The 14,215-nt window shown below is 35.1% G+C and overlaps 1 protein-coding gene across 7 annotated transcripts in view; it reads left to right on the top strand.

The window, feature by feature from the left end:
* ELF2 (E74 like ETS transcription factor 2) overlaps positions 1 to 14,215 on the top strand; it is a 93,695-nt gene that overhangs the window by 50,316 nt on the left and 29,164 nt on the right. For 2 of the 7 annotated variants that reach the window (XM_061142374.1, XM_061142371.1), the window contains exon 2: positions 2,225 to 2,327. The exons of 4 other annotated variants lie outside the window; for them this stretch is intronic. The gene's annotated coding sequence lies outside the window, so the exon portion shown is untranslated. Of the gene's footprint in view, positions 1 to 2,168; positions 2,328 to 14,215 lie in introns of all 7 variants that reach the window. One more of the 7 variants, XM_061142373.1, reaches the window with a different exon arrangement.

The raw sequence follows: 14,215 nt of genomic DNA, 5'->3' as shown, positions 1-14,215 counted from the left end.
GGGAAGTCAGCCTCCTGGGACAGAACAGAGAGGAGGGTGGGGAGTAGATCCACAGAGCACATGGAAGACTTACCTAGTGCAACTGAGGCTTAGTACAGCGAGCTCAAGGAGAGACTAATTGGAGAATCATCCTCATTGAAACCACTGAAATAAATGAAAGCGTCAGGGGGAGAGGAATTTGAAAGATCTCCTCAGGGCAAGATTTTAAATTCTATATTTGTCACTCTGTGCTCGAGAACAAAGGACACAGAATTAAGAAATTAACCTTAAGGAATGTTTACATTTTGAAGATGTGAATAAGAGCCAAAGAGTAGTCAAATATGATAGAAAATCCTGGGTGACTAATCCTGAGCTTAATTTTTTTTTCTTTTAAGCCTTTTAAGTAGCTTTCTTTAATAGGAAAGGGAAGAATATTGATTGGGTTAGTTAGTCTTGGTTTCAGGTTTCTGCTTTATCACTTACTTGACAATAATTAACCTTTTCAGAGTCTATCTTACTCTCGTAAGATAGGAGTTCAAGGTTGTGAAGATTATATAAAATAAACCTATAAAACACAGTGCTTGTGATGTAAGTACACCATAAGTGTTCCTTAACTTCATTAACACCTCTCTTCGTGCCTTCAGATGTGGAGAAGGTCTTTTATACATTGAAACACAAAATTTGTTTAATACTTCTCTACTTCTCTGTTATAGTACTTCTCTTTCCTTTCACTTTGACTTTTTAAAAAGACAAATATTTTATACCATAAGTCTGTACTTTTTCTTTCTCGTTCCTTCCTTAACTTACTGTGCTCTGGGATCTACATTTATCATTCTCCTGAAGCTCTTTTGTTTATCAGATTTCAAAGTCCACTCCTCTATCAAATTCACTGACCCATGGAATCATGTAGAAGTAGAGCCTTTTAAATCTGGCCTTCTTAGCTACAGAAACACTGTACTCTAGCTGTTTCCTTTCTGACCTCTGCGTGGCTGTGCTATTTATGCTTTTGAGCTTTTGCTCAAATATAGTTTTCTATCAGGAATGTCAAGTATTATTCATACTTTCAGGCCCAACTACATGAAACTGCCCACACTCCCTCTCCTGATCTTCTGTTAGACCAACTGGATGTAGGCACTTGATCATTTACTTTCTTATACTATTCTTGTGTGTATACTCCTTTTGTTTTCAAAGTAAGCGTACAAGCCCCTTGAATACAGGGCCCATACTTTTATTCTATTTATTTTATTTGAATATAATATATAATATAGTGTTTAACACATAACTGTTAGGAAATACAGACCGAAGCAAATTGAGTTTTGACTTAGAATTGCAATATAATCAAGAATCATGTATGTAAAATCTTAAGTGTGTTTTCTTTTTTATATAAGCTAAAAAAAGCTATTGGATACTCTTGAATTATTTAAAGTATTAAAAGGTACTCATCCAGAACATAAATATTGTCATCCAAAATATATCAAAGCCATAATGTTGTCATACTTAGATTAACTTTATCTTAAAAATCACAGTAAATTTTATTCATTCTTGCTTATACCTAAACTTGACTTTTTATTTTTGTATACTAAAAGCAATACATGCTCACTGGAAAAACTGGAAAGTATTGCAAAGAATAAACAAACAGAGAAAATCACCTATAATCTTACCAGTGAGGGGACATAACTACCACTTTTCTAAATTCCCCGCTCATCTTTTTTAATGTATGTTTTAAGTGTAATTAGCATCATGTTATATAATGCACATTGACTTTTTTATTAATCTTTACTAACAAACATTGGCTGAAAAGGGTCTGATAGCTTCCTGCTACTCTCTTCTGATTATTGGGAACATGACTTTGGTTTTTAACCAGGTATCAAAATATAAAAGGTTGGTCTTACTAGTTAAAGTAATTGTCAAGAGAACTCAGAAAGCTTTTTTTTTTTTGATCAACAAAATTGCATTTAGAGATTAGCTGAAAAGATAGATGAATGATAAGAATTTTTATATACTTCAACAAGAAAGTAGTGCTTTTTTTTAATAAATGAAAGATTAGCTTTTTTGAAATGGAGTTTTAAAAACTAAAAACCAGATTTCTCTTGAAAAATAAGGAACCAAATTTCTTTCTTGAAGAATCTCAAGACTAGGTTGACTTCATGATGAGTTGTGAATAACGTTTGTATTTGTTATACCATCAGAAATCCTCCCTGTGGCACAAGAGGACTCTTTTAATTAGAAAATATTGTTGCCACAGGGAGGTAGAAGATCGACATGAAAAACTGGGGATCTGAAAAGGAGCCCCTTTCCTAGGATTACCTGAAGGGGAAACAGATTGAGCCAGAAGGAAGACAATACTGGTAGGTTGGTCTTTAATTTATTAAGAATGTTTACAATTTTACATTTAATTACAATTATTTCTACTCCCTCTACCATATTTTTGTTTAAAGGCTGACAATGAGTCCTCCTTATAGGAGAAAAAATAGTATTCTTCCTCCTAAATAATTTGCTATCTAAAATTAAATCCCCTGTTTTGTTCCTAATACTTGTTTCTTTTTATGGGTAAAACTCTAGAGCTATTTCCTGCCTCCACTTCCTTGGAAGTTACTACTGACTGAACATCTTCAAGTCTGTCTCTTTTTTTTTTTCATGTCTGTTATTTCTGCTACTAATCTATACTTTTTCCTAAAATAACTTTTTAAGAAGTGTTTTCTTTCAGTTATCTATTTTCTTGAGTTTAGCCTGGTCACTAGTCTTCTAAAAAGGTAAAATGTAAATCTTAAGTTTGTTTAGTTTTGATTCTAGAATTGTTTGAGTTATAATTATACTATGATTTAGTTAGAAAGCATTATTAGAGAAAAGTTTTCAATATTTTATTGACAGTATTTCATTTAATCTGAGATGCCATCAATTGTAAGAAACATTTTTAGGCTACTGAAAGAAAAAAATGCTGCCAATTGTAAATTTTAGGCTATCATCAATTGTGAAATACACCGATTTCAGAGATGCCAAATGTGAAAAAACATGTCTTAGAATTAATGAACTATGTTATTATGCAATTATGAATCTTCCTGAAATTCCCATTATCTGGGAATTAGATACTAAAATATCAGGTTTATGAAAAATGAGAGAGAGGAGTTGCAGTTGTGGAGGTCTCTATATATGCTAAGATCTCTAAATTTTTTACTGTCTTTTAAGAGAGGGTATTTAAAGCACCATTTAACTATATTGTTTAAAAGTATACAAAATAACTATAAGATAAATGAAAAAGTATTCTAATATGATGCTTTTACTTAACTCAGTAGGTAGTTTGGGAATTCCCTGGTGGTCCAGTGGTCAGGACTTGATGCTTTCACTGCTAGGGCCCTAGTTGGGTAACTATGATTCCTCAAGCCACCGCAGGGCCAAAAAAAAAAAAAAAAAAAGAGTTTTATCATAATTGGCAGTTTTTAGTTGAATCTTGTGACCTAGTAAGCTTTTTAAACTATCATTTTAAAACAGGATCCTTTAAAGGTTTTTTAAAATAGCCACAGATTTCTAGTACACTTTGAATATATTTTTTACATACTATTAATTATCTGGAGAGTGGCCAAAAGCAAAGAACTACCCCATCAATTAATAAAACAAATGAAAAAGAATGATTTTAAATGGTATTTGTATACTTTTCAAGAAACATCTGTTTTGTATAAAAGGAAAGATAAATATATCCAGACAGGAGATCATTAAAGAATATTTGTTTAGTTTGGGAAACTAGTAGCATTCATTCCTTTGCACTCAGACTTGTTTTTTTAAACACTAATAACTTCCAATTTTATATATAACAATGTGTCTAAGTAATACAATTTTATTAATGCAGACTGTGGAGAGGGTTAAATGCAGATTATATAAAATTTTAAATGAGTAGCACATAAGGTTACAAGTGTTACAAAGTAGGGATAGCTCAGGCTTCTTAGGTATACAAATAGGAATGCTGTAAAACTGCAGGCAGATCCATTCCTCTCCCAGCTCTTTCTGCGGACCTGCAGCCTGTCCAGCTCAGAGCTGAAATTCTTGTGGTAAGCAGGACCCTGCCTTTGCCCTCACCAGGTTTTCAGCTTTGTGGAAAAGATGAACAATTAAACACATTGCTGCAATAAAATGTGATGAGTTAGTGTTATGATAGAATTCATGAAAGGTTTAGACAGCATACAGCAGAGGAATGGCTAGGAGGTCAGAGAATGCCTTCATGAGAAAGTGACATTTAAACAGATTTGAAAGGTTTGAAGTAATTAGCCATGTAGTGAATAGCATGTCTGAAAGTCTGGAGGAAGGAGCACATAGTCTATTTAATTAGCAGAAAGGTATTCAATATGGCTAGATTATGATTTATGACAAGGAAAGGGGATTAAAATGAAGCGAAAGAGGTAAAATCTTAACTGGTGAGGACTCTGAAACCTTTATACCTGCTTTTTGGGCCTTATCTAAAAGGTGGTGGGAAGCTTTTTTGAGTTTTAAACAAAGTATGTTTTTTATTCAAATTGGTTTCCAAAATATTGAGTACTGTAAAGGAAAAGTAAAGTAAGACAATAAAAGCATTACCTGAAATAAAGACTGAAGTCCTTAGCTCCTCATTCACAGTTTCCTAATTTTAAGCTAGTTGACTATTCTTACTCACTTTCCGCTAAATTGTCTGCCTCTGCAGATTTGGGCTGTAGATGTGCTCATGGCCCACACTAAGCTAAAAGTTAATAGAGATTAAAGTAGTTGTACAACTAGTGTTTCTTTTAGGAATCAAGATGTGGGTGCTTTGATATAATGCTGTCTCAGGAGGAGGAATCATTGTCTCTTCTACATGCCCCGTGCCCCGTTGTAAACTTGGGAGAGCGTCTATACATTTTCTCAGATTTGTGAAGGGGCGTATAACTTAAGAAGAGGTCAAGAACACTTTTAACACAACTGTTAACTATTAGCTTTTGCACGATTTTTTAATGGTTTTGTACTGTGGGCCTCTTTGGCCATGTGGTAAAGCCTGTGGACCTTCTCTCATATTTAACGTTTTTAAATATATAAAATACCTAGGAATACCAAGGAACCAAATATATTGAAATATAGCTTTCAGGCTATTTTTGTGATATATTAATACATGTTTCCTTAATAATGTATTAAATAATGAGATTTAGTGGTAAATCAAATTTACTGCTGTAATTTCAAGGTGGTGATGACCATCAATTATATTTTGAGAACTATGTAATAATTATAATACAATATGAAAACATTTTGTGATTTCTCTTGGTCATGAGGTCACAGATAATGTGTCTGTGAAAACTACTGTGGTTTGTACTTTATTTAAGATTAAGGTGCTAAATTTCAGGTGGATCTAAAAAGCAATTTTCCTCTATCTCATTCATGTCTTATTTCAGTTGTGTACCTTATCTTCCTTTTCTTCTCCATATTCTGCCCTGCTTCTGTTCTCTTTCCTTAATAGCTCATGGTAGGGACCTGAAAGCCAGTTTAAATATGTTTCTTATTGAATACAGTTTTATGATTTCTGCTAAGGAAAAGAAAAAACCTCTTAACTGTATAATGGTAGTTTTTCATGTCACTTAATGGTTTGACTTAAGTTATTCTAAAAACATTCTAGTGTTTGTACATCAAGTACATTTCTTAAAAGCTTCATCTGATCTTTCTTTACTTTTCTGTTGGTTTGAGATCCCTTCGATTTCCATGAAAAAAATTTCTGTGGCTAGTGGTTCTCAAACTTGAGCATTCGTCATAATCATCTGGAGTGCTTATTAAAATACAGATCGCTAGGCCTCACCTCCAGGATTTGTGATTCAGTGGGGTGGAATTCAAGAATTTGCATTTTTAACAAGTCCCCAGGTGATGCTGATGTTGATGCTGTTGGCCCAGGGATCATACTTTGAGAACCATTATCTTTTTTTTTTGGTGATCTCTACAGTTTTATTGTTACTGGAAGAGAGCCATTATCTTGGCTGTTGGGAATGATAGCACTAAAAGAGCTTCTGCCACTGTGAGAACTCAGTTAATACTGTAGTTTCTTACTGTGTCATATTTTACCCATCACAAAGATTGCTGTTGAGGGTGAAAAGGTACTAACGTTATTTCAGGTTTGTATGAGATGATGTAGTACATTACTATTAATTAATTCACCAGTAAACATTCATTGGGCATCTGTTATATATCAGGCACTATTTAAAGCATGGGCTTCCCTTGTGGCTCAGCTGGTAAAGAATCCGCCTGCAATGTGGGAGACCTGGGTTTGATCCCTGGGTTGGGAAGATCCCCTGGAAAAGGGAAAGGCTACTGACTCCAGTATTCTGGCCTGGAGAATTCCATGGACTGTATAGTCCATGGGGTCACAAAGAGTTGGACACTACTGAGTGACTTCACTATTTAAAGCATGGGGTTAGAGTGATGGACAAAAGAGGAAATGTCTGCATTCATGCAATACTTAGGCTTTGCTGCTGCTGCTAAGTCGCTTTAGTCGTGTCCGACTCTGTGTGACCCCATAGACGGCAGCCCACCAGGCTCCCTCATCCCTGGGATTTTCCAGACAAGAACACTGGAGTGGGTTGCCATTTCCTTCTCCAATGCAGGAAACTGAAAAGTGAAAGTAAAGTCACTCAGTCTTGTCCGACTCTTAGCGACCACATGGACTGCAGCCCACCAGGCTCCTCCATCCATGGGATTTTCCAGGCAAGAGTACTGGAGTGGGGTGCCATTGCCTTCTCTGACTTAGGCTCTAGTGGAGAAAATATGTAAATCCCCCTTAGAGTAAAATTTCTTTATCACAAAGCAGATTACATAAATTATCAACTCCTGAAATTGTTCTTTACAGTTAGTATTTTCAGTTAAGATAAAATAATAAATTCATGAACCATTTCTTTTCAAGCAATTGAAGCAACAGGTAAATTCTCCCTTTTCCTCCTCCATACATCAGTTTTTAAGCACAGTTGTGATACTGGTGAACTAATACCTATCATGTACAAAGTACCTATTACATGCAAAGTACTGTCACAGCTCCTAGGGAGTAAGTGATTCAGAGTTGACTATAACATCGTGGTTGGCCTCAAAGAAGCTTACCAACTAAGTTGAGAAAAACAAGGATTTGAGGAAAAATAGTATAAAGTAGATAAGGTTGGGGAAAGGTAAGGAAAGACAAAAAATAACCTAGTAGTTAGTCTGTAAGTTCCAGATTGAATTATTTCTACTGTGGTGGGTCATATTTAAATTTTATCATAAGGGCATAGTTGACTGTTAAGGCAGAGGGTTTAGGGTCAGAGAAGCAAGTCAAATGGAATTAAGCATTTGTAAATCTCACCTTTTTTTTTTTTTAATCGTGTGGAAATACTGCCATCAAAAACATAAGTGACTACTTCTTCCCACTCACAAAAAATCAGGGAATAGGGCTAAGAACTCAGTGTGTTTGCGATGCTTAGTTACAATTTGGGAATGGGATCAGGAGATGAGATAGGGCTAGTTTTTATTTAAAATTTTTTATACATTTCTGTAATTTTTTATTGAGTATATCAAGGGAAGAAGGAATATAGCTAATTTCTTTCTTTCTCTTAGACATTATTAAGGTGAAGTACAGATTTTTATAATAGATATCGCATATTCTCCACGTTTAAATTCAGCATTTGGTTGTAATTGTTTGATTTCTTTTTACTTTTTAAATCAGCCAAGATATATATCTTACTTAAAAGGAATGAACAATTCAAAATTTTTAATTTAATGAAAATACTTTTCATATGTTTTCTGTAAGACTGAGTCATGATAATAAGTAGTTATCCTCCAGGACTTTTTTAAGAATATATTTGAACAAAATGAATTATTAGCCAGAACGTAGAGATTTTCTTATGACTAGATGAGCTTACAAAAGATAAACTAGAAAGTGTTAGATAAAAAAGAAAAGAGTTATGTCTAAAAAGGAGTTCTTGTTATGCATGTTGTTTGATGTGACTTTTAGGAGAACCTGAATCCTGTTTTTGTTTTGTTTTTCATACCGTCTTTTTTCCCTGCAACTTAATCCTCCTAAAATAAAGACTTAGAATAATGACTTAAAATGCGAAATTGTTTTGAAGAGGGGACCAAGGGTTTGGTTGAAGAGGAGAAAGAACTCAAACAGCTAGCATGGTTAGCATCTATTTGGATTTACGGCAGGAAGCTTTAGCCATTTGGTTTGGAAAACACAAGGCTGGCAGAATAGCATTTGTTTTTAATTTGATTGCTACATTACTTGCCTACTTAGGAGACCCTTATAAGTGCCAGTTATCTTGAGATAAGAAGACACTGATTATTATGTCTAGGCTTCATCTACAGGCTATATTCTGGAAAGAGAGGCCTTCACACACAAAAAAAGAAAGAACTTTTGGTGAACCTCATCCTTGGGAATAAAAGTAAGGGGCATTCAGTTTACCCTCTCACAAAGGGAGTCAGGAACTATAAATTAAAGACCACTATTGTAAGGTAATATAACCCTGTGTTTAATTTTGTTACCTTGCATTTTTCAATAGAATTAGTAGCAAGCACTTCAACAAAAAAATCCCTAAATACTTGTTTTTGGTGGCTTCAAGAAATGGGGATGCCAGTGAAAAACTAGTTAATTCTGCAACTAATCTGAAGGGAAACAGAATCCGCAAAGATAGAATAATTGAAAGGAGAAGAAAGCAAACTGAATTCCTTTCAAGGAAAGAAAACACCTTGAGGAGTTGCCTTGGCTTTGAGACCATTTGTGGGGTTATCCAAGACTGCCTGTACTGCATGTAGCACTTTTTTTATGTGGGCTAGAACAAGAAATATAGACTATAAAGGAACTTACCTCTATTAGGGAAAATATATATTTAGAAAAATAGCTCTTTATAATGTAAAGAGTGTTGTGAGGAGGAGACAGCTATTAGCTCTTGTGATGGAAAGTTCATATTTTAGCTGAGCCTGGGAAGATAACTCTCATTTGAGAAGTGTTAAAAAAAAAAGTACAGTGACAGTCATTAAAGTACATACAGTAAGGAAGACTTTATTCAGGGTTTGGGGCTGGGTATTGTAAGAAGTCATCATTTATACCCTTCCCTCCCTTAACCTCCTAGTCCATTACCAAGTCACATCAGTTTTACCACCAAAATGTATCATAAATCTACCAATTTCTTTCCGACTTTATTGCTACTAGCCTAGTCCAACCTGTAGTTATTTTTTATATGAGCTATTGTGATGGCCTTTGGCCTTCCTATAGATCTTGTTTCCATTCCTGCCCCCTGCCCCCAACCCTAATCAATTCATTCATGTTGACTTTAAAAATGGATTTATAAATTGAAATGTGATAGTCCCTTCCTGAAAAACCTTTTAGTGGGTTCTGACTGCACTTGGGGTAAATTTCAGGTTTGTTTGTTTGCTTACTTGGCTGTTCAGGTCTTTGTTGCAGCACTCGGGATCTTCCTTGCATCGTGTGAGACCTTTTGTGGTGGTGCACAGATGCTGGACTCTGTAATTGTGGCTCTTGGGCTCACAATTGAGTAGTTGAGGCAGTTGGGCTTCGTTGTTCTGTGGCCTGTGGGATCTTAATTCCCCTACCAGGGATTGAACCCATGTTCCCTGCATTGCAGGGTGAATTCTTAACCACTGGACCACCAGGGAAATCCCAATATTCAGGATTTTTAACATGGCCTTCAAGACACAGAATAGTTTGTCTCTTCTCATCTGTCTAGAAACAATAACAACAATAATAGCAACAAAAAACAAAACTATAACATTAATATATCTTTACTATATTGCCAGGAATAGTTTTTAGGGCTTTATATAATAATAGATTTAATACTTTTAGCAACCCTAGGCTGAATAACCTTTCTAAAGCTAGACAGCTATTTAAGTGGTGGAACAAGAAAAGTCAGAGGATAAGTCAGATGGTAAGTTAGCTAGGGCTTCAGAGCCCAAGCTCATAAGCATTGTACTCTGATGAATTATCCAGTACCCTTACCCCAGACATACACACACACGGTTGTCTTTTTACTTTTCCTTTAAATCAAACTTTATCTTCCTAGGGTGCTCACATATGCTGTTCTCTTTCTGGAACATATTCTTTTCCATTTTTTAGCTTTTAATTCCTGGTCATCTTTCAGATGTCAGTTTGAAAGTCACTTTCTCAGAGAGAGGACCTTTAGCTGATACTCTGCAGTCTCAGTTGTGACAGCTCTGTTATTTTGTCAGAGACTCCCATTCCTTTTTCCTCTTTTGATTAGCACCTACAAAACTTATGATACAGTAAACTCCCATGATAAAGTAATAAGTAATTTTAAAAAATTCAAATCACAAATGTGATTTGAAATATGACATTATTGTGAGATTAATAAAATGGCCCAGGTCAATCTGTGTGGATGAGGAAATGTGTGTGTGGAGTTCAGAGTAAGGTGTCCACGTCCAAGGTCAGACTTAGGGGGTTTGGTGCCACCTGCTGGTATTCATTTTCTCCAGTGACTGCTGTCGGAGAACAGAGTGCAAGATGGGAGCCAACTCCCAGTTACAATTTATCTGAATTCATGAAGTTTTACTTTATTATGTTTATATTTATTGTTTAATCTTTTCACTCCATGCTTCATAAAGCCAGAGGCCATATCTGTTGTGTTTACTGGTATTGCTCAAAGCCAGGCGCCAAGTGGGTTTTGAATAACATATTTGTTGATTGAATGAATGAATCAGAAAACGTCATGAACCAGAACAGAATTTCAGAAATTTTGTATTTTATTTAGAAGCTGATAAATAATGTAGTTTAAACTGATAAGTAATGTAGTTTAATTAGGCTTTGTAGATGTATATGGTTGAGAGAAATAAGCCTAGAAAGGTAGAGTGGAACCAGATTTTGGTGGCCTTTGAATAAAATAGGAGCTGTGTGAAACATGATCTGAAGAAGATGAGAAGTGAAAAGAACATTTATTTTAAGTAACTAGAGCATACTAAAATAATAGAAATAGAAAGTATGGCTTCCAAAGTACTAAGTTGGGGGGTAGGGAATAAAATAAATAGGGAATAGTTGGGGGGTAGGGAATAAATTTAGGGAATAAATTAAACTTTTAACCAATCTAACAAAAAAGCAACAAAGAGGGGGAGGAAAAAACTATGGAAATACAAATCATAAATGCAGACAGTAGAAATAGTCCAAAACATCAATTATATTAAAATTGCCAATTGTGATCTTAACATGAGTCTGCTATTTTGAACAGATACACAAAACAAAATTAAATAAAAACAATGGAAAAACATGTTTATCAGAGAAATACTAACCAAATAAAGCTAATGTACTAAAATAGAATTCAGAGTACAACTTAATTGGGCCAAAGGCTCTTCAGACTGCTAAGAGGAACAGTCCAGAAAATATAATCATCGTAAACTTATATGCATCTAACAACATAGCCTTGTAATATCATTTTAAGTAAAAACATTTGGGAATTCCCTGGTGGTCCAGTGGTTAGGACTCCTTTCTTCCACTGCAGGAAGATCTACTAAGATACTACAAGCTGTGCAAGCTACCACCAAAAAATAAAGTAAAAACTTTAAGAATTGCAAGGCTAAGTCAATGTGTCTACAAAACTGGGACTTTAAAAACACCTCTGCCAAAATTGAAAAATTAAGCAGACACAAAATTTAAAATGACATCAAAGAACTGAACCACAGGATTAACAAATTTGATAAATGAGATATATAGAACATTGTACTTAACTAAATAAAATACAGCCTTGTATATTTTTTTCCAGTTATATTCAGGTCAGTTTTTAACCATCATAGCAGAATCTCAACAATGTCTGGAAACATCAGTATCATTCAAAATACACTATTTCGAACTTCCCTGGTAGTTTAGTGGTAAAGAATCCGCCTGCCAGTGCAGGGCACATGGGTTCATTCCCTGGTCCAGGAAGATCCCGCAAGCAGCAGAGCAGCTAAGCCTGTGCACCACAACTACTGAGCAACTTAACAACAGCGACAAATAGATTTTAGCATTGCTTAGGTTTATCGGGGTTGCTGTGTGTACCACAGCAACGAGACAAAAAAGATCCCATTCACATAGTTTTCAAAATTTAATTAGGTACAGGTATATGTAACACCTGTATGAAAATAAGAACTTTATGGAGGGACATAACTAAATGAAGAGATACATGACTTCCTTAAAAAACAATAGAAAAACAGACCAAACCGATTTTATTGGTTCCTTTAATCTTTAACCCATAAACACATGGAAAACTGGACATGGTAAAGCTGTTACTTTTCCCCTATTAATCGGTAAACTCAATACATTCCAGTCAAAATTCTCAGAGGACTTGTTTTTGGTGGAACTGACAGACTGTTAGATAGAGATCCAAAAGTAGTCTATACTGCAAAAGAACAAAATGTGTGGTACATAACCTCCTATTCATAAAATTATATAAAATTTTTGAATGTGTTATTGGCCCACAGATGAATAGTTGGGTAGAATAGAAGACTATAGAGAGCCCAGAAACACAGTAAGCATACATTTATGCCTGGTACATAATAGACTGGGTTTACAGAAAGGAAGAATTATTCAATAAATTATATTAGGACAGCTAGCTTTTTATAGAGAGAAAAGTAAAATATTAATAGATCCGTGTTTCATACTTTTATTTATTTTTTCAACTGATTTGTTTATTCCTCTTTATCCTTTTTATTTTTGTAAAAATCCATTTTTCCTCCCTCATAACCATCAAATTTAATTTGATTAATGGGTATTTTTTAGTGTATTAACTGATTATATGGACATGAGTTTGAGTAAACTCAGGGAGATAGTGATGGACAGAGAACCCTGGCGTGCTGTAGTCCATGGGGTCACAAAGAGTCGGACACGACTTAGTGACTGAACAGCAACTGTATATATATCCTGTTGTATAAACTTAAAGTTTATAGAAATGGTATCATGTATATTAGTCTGTTTTTTTAGTAAGTACTGTTCTTAGTATCCATTCATGTTGCTTTGTATGTATCCGATCTGTTGTTTCTAACTGCTGCACAGTTCTCCCTGATGGACATCAGCCACATTTTATTCTCCTGTTTGTGGTGGTCTGTGGATCAGCTGGGAGCTTAATAGCCTAGGATGGTCTCAGCTGGGACAACTCAGCCCTCTCCTCTCTAATCTCCAATCATCTTTTTTATTTTTAAGATGTTGATCAAGAGGCAGTTCTTGGGTGTTTTTTTTTTTTTGGTAATGGATTTTCTCTTAAAATTTTTTTTAATTAGAAGAATTTTTAAATGAGGTGTAGTTAACTTATAATATACATTGTATGTCTCAGGTGTACAATAGTGATTCATAATTATTGAAGGTTATGTTATATTTAGGTATTGTAAAATATTGGCTATGTTTCCTGTGCTTTATAACAGCTTATTTATTTTATACATAGTAGTTTGTACCTCTTAGTCCCTTACTCCTATTTTGCCCCTCCCCCTCTCCATTCTCCACTGGTATGTTCTCTGTATCTTTGAGTCTGTCTTTTTGTTATAATAGCTAGTTTAATTATTTTGGATTTCTTATACAAGTGATATACAATATTTGTCTTTCTCTGACTTATTTCACCAAGCATAATAATATTCCGAGTCCATCCATGCATCCAATTTTGCTGAAACGGCAAAATTTCATTCCTTTTCTGTGGCATTCCTGTTTGTGTGTGTGTGTGTGTGTCTCTGTGTGTGTCTGTGTCTGTGTGTGTGTGTGTCTGTGTGTGTCTGTGTGTCTATGTGTGTGTGTCTGTGTGTGTGTGTGTGTCTGTGTCTGTGTGTGTCTGTGTGTCTGTCTGTGTCTGTGTGTGTCTGTGTGTGTGTGTCTGTGTGTTTCTGTGTGTGTGTCTGTGTCTGTGTGTGTGTGTGTCTGTGTCTGTGTGTATGTCTGTGTCTGTGTTTGTGTCTGTGTGTGTGTATGTGTGTGTGTGTGTGTCTGTGTCTGTGTGTGTGTCTGTCTCCATAGACACACTGCGTCTCCTTCATCCTTTCTTGGGTTGGTTCACACTTTGACTGCTTTGTGTCTTCACTGTTGTAACTACTGCTGCTGTGAACATTGGGGAGCATACATCTTTTTGAATTAATGTTTTTGTTTTCTTTGAATATATACCCAGGAGTGAAATTGCTGGATCATATGGTAGTTCTACTTTTAGTTTTTTGAGGAACCTCCATAGTGTTTTCTGCAGTGGCTGTACCAATTTACATTCTCATTCGCATTCCTGTTTTCTTCCTAAATCTTGAGAGTGTATCTGAAGTTTCA

Source organism: Dama dama, chromosome 5 (genome assembly GCF_033118175.1).
Source record: "Dama dama isolate Ldn47 chromosome 5, ASM3311817v1, whole genome shotgun sequence".
In the NCBI taxonomy this organism is placed as follows: Eukaryota; Metazoa; Chordata; class Mammalia; order Artiodactyla; family Cervidae; genus Dama; species Dama dama.
Note: the sequence above shows the minus strand (reverse complement) of the source record. Positions and strands in the feature narration are given on the sequence as shown.